Here is an 8,158-nt window from a genome sequence, read left to right as displayed (position 1 = left end):
TAATCTGCCATTTCAGCTCAAAACATTGCACTGTGCCCTGGCATAGGCACCAGTCTCAGACTCGCGGCTAAATTGAGCATATCTCATGAGCTGTTCCCGAAGTGCTCACTATTCTAGCAGACGGATATGTTGCTGCGGTAGACGTTCATCCCAAGTTGGTTTCGCAGCAGACTACTCTTGGCTAGCAGACTACAGCTGGTTCCTCCGAGCATCGCGCCTCGCATTTGGCATGGTGACAAATGCTCCTGTGACAGGTCGCGTGCCTCTCCTACGCTCTTATTGGGTCGCGGGGCCTTGGCCTCCACACTTCGCCAAGTTATCGTGAAACGGAGTATAGGTTCGTGCCCTGTAACATAAGTGTTAACTACGGCGGAGGGAGGCACCTGGCCTCCCCCCCCCCCCCCCCCCCCCCCCCCCCGTTTGTTTTCGCTCCGTCCGGGATGCCCGCTTTTCATGCACAATAGTTCACAGAATAGGCACTGGCTATGAACATTTAGCACAGGCAGACCTAGCAGTTAGTTCGCCTTGGCAGCCAGGGAAGTTCCGGGAATACGAGGCCTGTGTGACAAAGAAGGGGAAGGGACTCTGAAACTGTGGAGTATTGGAGCTGCGGGATAAAGCGGGACCAAGCGATGAATAAATGGTAAACAGAACTGCGCACAGATGTGCACACCACTATAGTAGCCCCTAAACAAAAGGCCAATTGACATTCTTGAATCATGAGCACAAACTGCATCCTGAGACCTTTTTTGTCCATTTTCTTTTCGAGTAAAAACTTGTGCTACTACCCTTTTGGACAAGGTTCGCCTAACGCCCACGATCAGAATGAAGGCTTTCTAATGGGCATTGTCGAAAAGCTAAAAGCTGTTTGTAAAAGAACCGATTGCATTCGGCTGGCAGCGCGCAGAAACCGCTGAACCCACCGGACAATGAGGGGCGTCTTGGTTCAGGTTAGCTGAAGATTGTAGAAATTCCGCTTGATGAATGGAGCCACCGCCGCACCAGGCAACACAGCTAAGCCGGACGCGTTTGGGGGAGGAAAGGGTGCACAGAAGTCGGAGAGTTTTTCATTTTTTCTTCTGGCAGTCTTCAGACTGGTTAAGTGAATGGGCAGCGCCATTCAGCTCGGAGCTCTGGTGGCTGCTTGTAAGGTGCGGCTCAAGAGTAGTGTACGACTAGACGAAAAACAAGCTAGTCGTTCAAAACCGATTAGGTTGGAGAACCTGCACACTCTTCTAGGCTACACCACCAGCTCACCTTGGCGAACAATCTATACAAGCATTGCTTTGACAACAGCTTGAAGAGCTTGACAACGAAGAGGAGGAATGTTAGGCCAGGGAAAACTGTGACATTGCTTCGGTGTCTCCAAATGGATGTCATTATGGCCGAACTCGAAGAGTGCCTGAAAAAGAACTTGATACGCGTCTTTAATTGGTCAGTAATATTTTTTGCAGAAGGAAAAGCCTGTAGTGAGGTATACGAAAGAGGCAGATCCAACCACCACCAACCGTTTATCAAGCAGACGTGTGGTATTGGAACACACCCATCGAGACGTTTTATGAAGAGGCATATATAAGAGTTCAGACATACCTGTACCAACAACGATCATTGAAGTAAAAGGGCAAAAAAACAATAGCGTCTAAGCACATAACAGACTATGCCAGGTTTAGATCCGCCAGTAACTTAGCAATTACCTTGAATGCAAGGTAGTTGCTAAGCCACCCTGGGATGCACGTGCAATTCATGTTTCGGTGCTTGCTTCTTTTGGATAAAACTGGTTTATGCCTTTCCTAGATATTTTTTTTATGTTGTATTGATGCACTACATATTTTGTTTCTATATGGTTGCCTTTTTATAGTAACGTTCTACTTGGACAATGTACAAAAACTGATTGATTATTTGCAGCTCAGCAGAAAACAGACTGTGTTTTGAAATATTTCAGGCTTTAGACAACAGATGCTCAGCAGAAACGCTCAAGATTTTGGTATTTTTCTCCTGAAACTAGGGGTGGCAAGGGACTGGTCACGCGTTCCGTGCTGGCCTGTGGCTGGCGTGGCGATCGCAAATTATTTAAGATGTAAATTTATGTGCTCCAAAACCTTGTGGATCAGATATCTGCATACTCTAAAGCAGGGGTTCACAAACTGGGTTCCGGGGAACACAGGGGTTCCACGAGCTGGTCTCATGGGTTCCGTGAACCCCCAAATTGTAACCCCCCTTCCCCCTCCCCTCTCCCTCCCTCCCCCCCTCCCCGCCGCAGGCTGCGCGGAAGCACCATGCAAAGCTCCTTCATCTCACTTTGTACTGACATCGCGATTGATATGGTGGGGATATATGGGAAGCAACACGAGCAAAATTGCCTACAATTGTGCATCTGTTGCATCTCAGTCGGCAAATATGAAGGGTTCCGTGGCAGTTTTCGGGGCTTCCTGGGGTTCCGTGAGACCAAAAAGTTTGAGAACCCCTGCTCTAAACTAAAACTCCTAGTTTAGGAGTTTTAGTTTAGTGCCCTCAAAATTGTTTGGGATTACATCACAAGTTTAGTACCCCTGCCCTCAATCGTTAACACCACACACCAGTTGTTTCAATATTCTTGTAGGTCCTGGACGTGCACAATGGACAGATATCTCATCACACCAATTGTTTCAATATTCTTGTAGGTCCTGGACGTGCACAATGGACAGATATCTCATCAAAAGACCGCATTGTCAGCTGAAGGATCCAGTCAGCTGAAGTATCCAAAACGCATACGCAAAATATTGCTACCGGCATTACTCCTCACAATGGCGAGACCTGCGCTCCGACTGTGGCCGGTACATCCAGGGATGCGAGTCCTTGAACACCGATTGTGGACAACATCCTAGAATCACCTTCAGCGATCATGAATGTGATTTGAAATGGGAAGCCAAGCTCTCGTGGTCGCCATGAGCATACTCGACCGGCATCTACACAGGCACAGACTGGTAAGGCACAGACCGGTAAGGTGTATTGTGCCACCTCCGTAACCGCTAGTGAGAAAAAGTGTCCGCTCCCATGTACACTGAGGGACCAAGATGTGTATACCGATTTCACTGAAAGTGGATTCCTGAACTGGAAAAAAAGCATTGCAAAGGTTTAGAAGTCTTGAAAATTCACCGCTTCCTCGCGCGGCTTCCACGACACTAAGAGCTAGAAGCACAGGACTAAATGTAGCCTCTGTACTCTCAGAGTCTAAACTTCAGCAAATGAAGGAAAGTTGTAAAGCTTTGTCGGCAATATTGTCGTCTGTTCGCTTTTTGGCGTTCCAAGGTCTCCCACTGCGCTTTTACAATGACGAGGTCAACTTGAAGCAGCTTTTACTGTTGCACAAAGCTGATGATGTACCAGGGCTAGCAGCAGGCACGTAGCCAGAAATTTAAATGGGGGGGGGGGGGGGCAAGGCCCGGGTCCCCCCCCCCCCCCCCCCCCCCCTTCTTCTGGATACATGCCTGGCTAGCAGCATGGCTAAACAGAATAACAGGCTCTAAGCGGACCTCCCCAGTCGTACAGAACGAAATGCTGGAGCTAATAACCCACAGCATGCATCACTCTCTAATGAAAAAAGTGCGCGATGGAAAAGTTTTATGCAGTAATTGCTGATGAAACTTCCGACATAAGTCAGCAGGAACAAGTATCGTTCTGTCTCAGGTATGCTAAAGAAAACCTCGAAGTGGAGGAGGTAACAGTAAGAAAGCACAAAACAAACAGATAGACGAAAACAGACATGTATTTGCTGGATTTTATGCAACCGCAGACACCAGGGGGGCTATGTTCGACAAATGTTTTGTTTCTCCTAAAAAGAAACAAAAGTTACGGAAGTGATGATATCGCGTCTGATTGACTAGAGGCTGAAATGACGAAAGAAAATGAAAGCCATGCATCTGATATCAGATGCAATATATATCGTCACTTCCATTTCTTTTTAGGAGAAACGAAGCATTTATCGAACATATAGCCCCCCCGAGCACATATTCTCTTCCATTTTGAAAAACTTGCTTTGTCGATTCAACGTTCAAATCGAGTTGCCGGGGAATGCTATGCTGCAAATGTTTCTGGAAAGAGCGGTTATTTGTCTGCCTCCCTCTCACCCCCCACAACTTGCAGGAAAATGCGAACATTACGCCTCTGCCCTGCAACACGAGCATCCACGAAATCATGATGGCCATCAAGGTTTGTAGCTGTCCTTGAACATTCTCGTACCAACCAGTATGTTCAATAGAGCAATCTCACCAGCCAGTTTGATTAGGTCACTGCTGCCGCAATGCATCGAGGGAACTTTATAGTCGGTTACAAGTCAAGAAGGTAGGAGAAGCTCCTCCCACAAGTGTGATGCGCCCGTTTCCAATCTCTCCGCAGTTGAAAGAAGAGTTCACTGGAAACGCTCCTTGTTCCGCTTCAATGGATTCCCACTTGTCTCCGATCCCATTTTTTAAGAAAGCGACCTTCGTATTCATCGGAGAGGGAACCGAGCCCCTGAAAGCAGCCTTTGTATTCATCGGGGGGGGGAAGCTAATCCCCGAAAGTCATATTTGTTTCCGTCGGTGGGGGAGAACTCTAATCTCCCTCTCGTGGCTTCCACAATGCTAAGTCAAAGTCGGAAGATAAAGCAAATATGTACAGAAAGGCAAGACCCTCCTCGCGTGTTGGCCGCGACGTCACGGAAACGGTGGGACGCTATTGGATGCGGAGGTGGCGGAGGGATATCTGATTCCCTTTGAGGGGCATTTGCCGCTACCTTCTTAACCTGTAACTGACTATAGTTTTCTGCAGGTGCAACAACCCCGTTGGAGTTGTGTGTATGGAGCACGAGCCCTCGCATGCATTGCCGTCTGCATGCATTGGTCTATTGGCATCCGGACAAAATACAGTTAAAAATTGCAGGATTCTGCAGTTGATATGACACTTGTCTTATGAAATGCACACTAGAAATGAGCAATCTCCAGAGGTAGCCACCTCAGTAGCTCTAGGACAAAGCATTAGCCTACAGACCCTCAGTGGCAGGATTTGAATCCCAGCCAGTGTGCCCACAATCTTACTATGGAAAAAGGTGAAAATTAATCGTCCTATAGCTGGATGCCGTGTAAAGCCCCCAAATTGGATTTACATCTGGTCCGCTGAGCAAGTTTGGCACAAATGTCATTTCGAGATACAATCACATTTGCTGCAAATGCAATTTGTTACTTTGGTTTCTGAAACCACAAAAGCTAGACATGTTGGAAAATAGCTATACTGGAATAGCTGCCAAAGCATATTTGCACCAACCAACCCAACATTGGGTTGACTGGTCCAAGGGGAAGCTGCTTTCCACTTACAGAGCCAATCTTCCTCTGAACACTTCTCAATCTGGGTACTATGAAAAGTGCAAGGAGCAACCAACCATTGGGGGAAAAAAAAAAGTATTCCTAAAACAAATCTAAATCTCCAATATATATTGCATAGCCATTAAACATCTCCTGGTAGCTTCAGGGCCAACCAGTAGAGTTTCAAAGGATGTACTGTCACACGAGGTCAGAACGGCAGGTGGGGAGCTTCAGCTCACCTGTGACAACACACTTTCTATTCCTATACACACAAAGTCATCACCACCAGCTTATATATTGCAGTATTTTTTGTAACCGATTAGGCTGGTATCCACTGTCATATTTTGCATAAATACAAAAAGACTATGCAAGATTTATTTGTATATATTTTCCCCTACCGCCCTTAGGAAAGCGCTAACATGCAGCTGCGCATTCGAAAGACATGCCTGCTATGCTCATTCTGCAAAACTCCACACAGTTTAAGTCAATGACATGTGAACCAGAGCAGGTAGATGAGATGTGGTTTTAATGCACAGGAAGAGCCTCCCTCTGTACAAGTCTGGGAGCACGTTGGACAGCAGTTCTGCGGATCGAGACCCAGCTTCCCCAGATCCGTCATGGGGCAGAGCAGCAGGTCTGGGTGCAAGGCCGGGCCTGGGGCACCGTCGGGGCCATAGTCCTTCGGAGCAGTCCTGAAAAGTCCGGAGGTCGTCCAGCCCTTTGGAGCCCATGACCAGTCTACTTGGACCTCTCCCTCATCTTCCTCCTCTTGCGCTTCAGCCTTCGCATCCGCTTCTTACGCCACTTTGCTCTCATCTTCGAAGGTACGGCGTATCCTGCGAGACAAACACCAAAGCCTTATAGGACTACTCCCTGTAAAGTAACTAATGGTGGCACTTCTAAGAAACTCTGAAAGGAATGTTGCATACAAGACCCTTATTGAAATTCAGTCTGGCAGCTTTGATTACCGTCACCTCTGTATGGCAGATGTGTCAAGGGCCAAACTTAGCGCAGCCTTCTTGAGGCTGATTAAGAAACTTATTACCATGCAGAAGTATGAGGCCTGTACGTCAGTCTTCAGTGCAGATATGTGCGAATTAAATCGACCATTGTGCAAGCATTCATTTCTGAGTGCTGTCCAATCGATCGCTTGGCAGAAGTATGGCTCTAAAGCCTTTTGAAGGCAGAAATTTAGTCGGGGTGCTTTGGGGTCTCTGCTTTGCACCGGTCAGTCTTGCAATCGAACCATCGAAATTTAAACAAATCAAAGAAAATTACAGAGGAGATCGCACCAATTTCTATCTGCCATTGACTTGCAAAAGTGCTGCACCTAATTAAATAGCTTCATGACTATTAGTTTGTCATGAACCTATTGTTGCACAACCTGAACACGTGCATTAACTACTTTTCATCGCATGTGGTACCTCAAAGAACAAGTTAGGTCTAGAGTTCACGTCAGTCTAGTTTACAGGAAATTTTACAGCACTATTCGGTAGTAAAGATAGCTGCAGAAAAAAAGCAACGAATGCAGTGCAGTCTAAATTTGCACAAAGGAGTCGAGGTGGTGCATTAATACTCTCAAATTTAGAGTAAGTTTCTGGTAAAAAGAACTGCAGGCAGGGGGGGAAACGGCCGCCTAACGGACGCTGCTACCTGCACCATGGTGCCATTGCGTTTATTGGCCTTAGTTTTTCAAGCCACGCAGGTTCGTAGCACTAACACTAGACTCCGGTCTAGAACAAAGGGATTGTGCAGCGTAGAGAACGTCACGGGCTCTTCTTCGCAGCTTATAAACCAAATTGAATATTTGTTTAGAACCTATCGAACGCCAGTTTTTGCGTTGTGTACAAGCTTCCGTGCCTAGTTTTCGAACACTTAGGACTGAACCAAGTCCACGTGCAGTCGAAAGCATTGTTCAGTTCGTACTTAGTGCTTTGATTAAATGTAACATATTGCAGCCACGTTAAGTAGAGGGACCATTCCTTCGACTAATAAATCGCTTTAATTTTAGTAACCCGGCGTTTCAGCAGGACAAGTGATGAATGACTCGCATCCAAATTTATCGTGACTGAACGTAGTACTTTGTGCGAAGCAAAGGGATAGGCTACAGATAACGCCCTGCCGAAAGGGAGACATGAAATCACGAGGTGCGTAATATATTCAAGATTTTCTACAGAAAACTCGTCAGGGATTGCAACTGTCATATAAAAACTTTAGCGACAGACAGTTACGTTATTTTGAGCGTTAATTAGGTGTAAGCTACAACCCAGAGGGAGATAATGCACCCTAAAGACCTTAGGTGAACATTATTAGATGCCAGATATATCTGAAAGTTGACAACGGAAATGTCTATCGCAGAGCACAAGAGCCCAAGTGGTAAAAAACTGAAGGTGGTTTTAACTAAACTGTTCAAAGTAAACCTCGCAAAATACAAACATTCTAACTCCCCGAACATGTAGGAAAACATTGGCGAGACTATGAACGCATATTACATTCATAAAAGAGCGGATCAAAACGGATTCAACTTACCACGCCGCTAACACCGAACCGCACAGGTAAGCCGGCGTTGAAGAAAGAGACGGGAGGAATTATGGGAATGTTCGACTTCGAATTGTAGGCTTGGCCTTTGCATCAAAAAAGAAAGTGGCGCTAGTATCCGTTCAAAACAAGTAGGTCGACTTAAAAAAAGTAATTATATAAACCAAAAAATATTAAATAAAAAAAAAATTAAAAAAATTAAATGTAAAAAAAAGTAACAAAATAACTTCAAATTGTCACAAAAAGTAACTCTTAATGCATATTTTATTTAAATAGAGGTATGAAATTCGATGGAAATGTCT

This window comes from Ixodes scapularis, unplaced genomic scaffold (assembly GCF_016920785.2).
Source record: "Ixodes scapularis isolate PalLabHiFi unplaced genomic scaffold, ASM1692078v2 PGA_scaffold8__174_contigs__length_109621045, whole genome shotgun sequence".
NCBI classification, from domain to species: Eukaryota; Metazoa; Arthropoda; class Arachnida; order Ixodida; family Ixodidae; genus Ixodes; species Ixodes scapularis.
Note: the sequence above shows the minus strand (reverse complement) of the source record.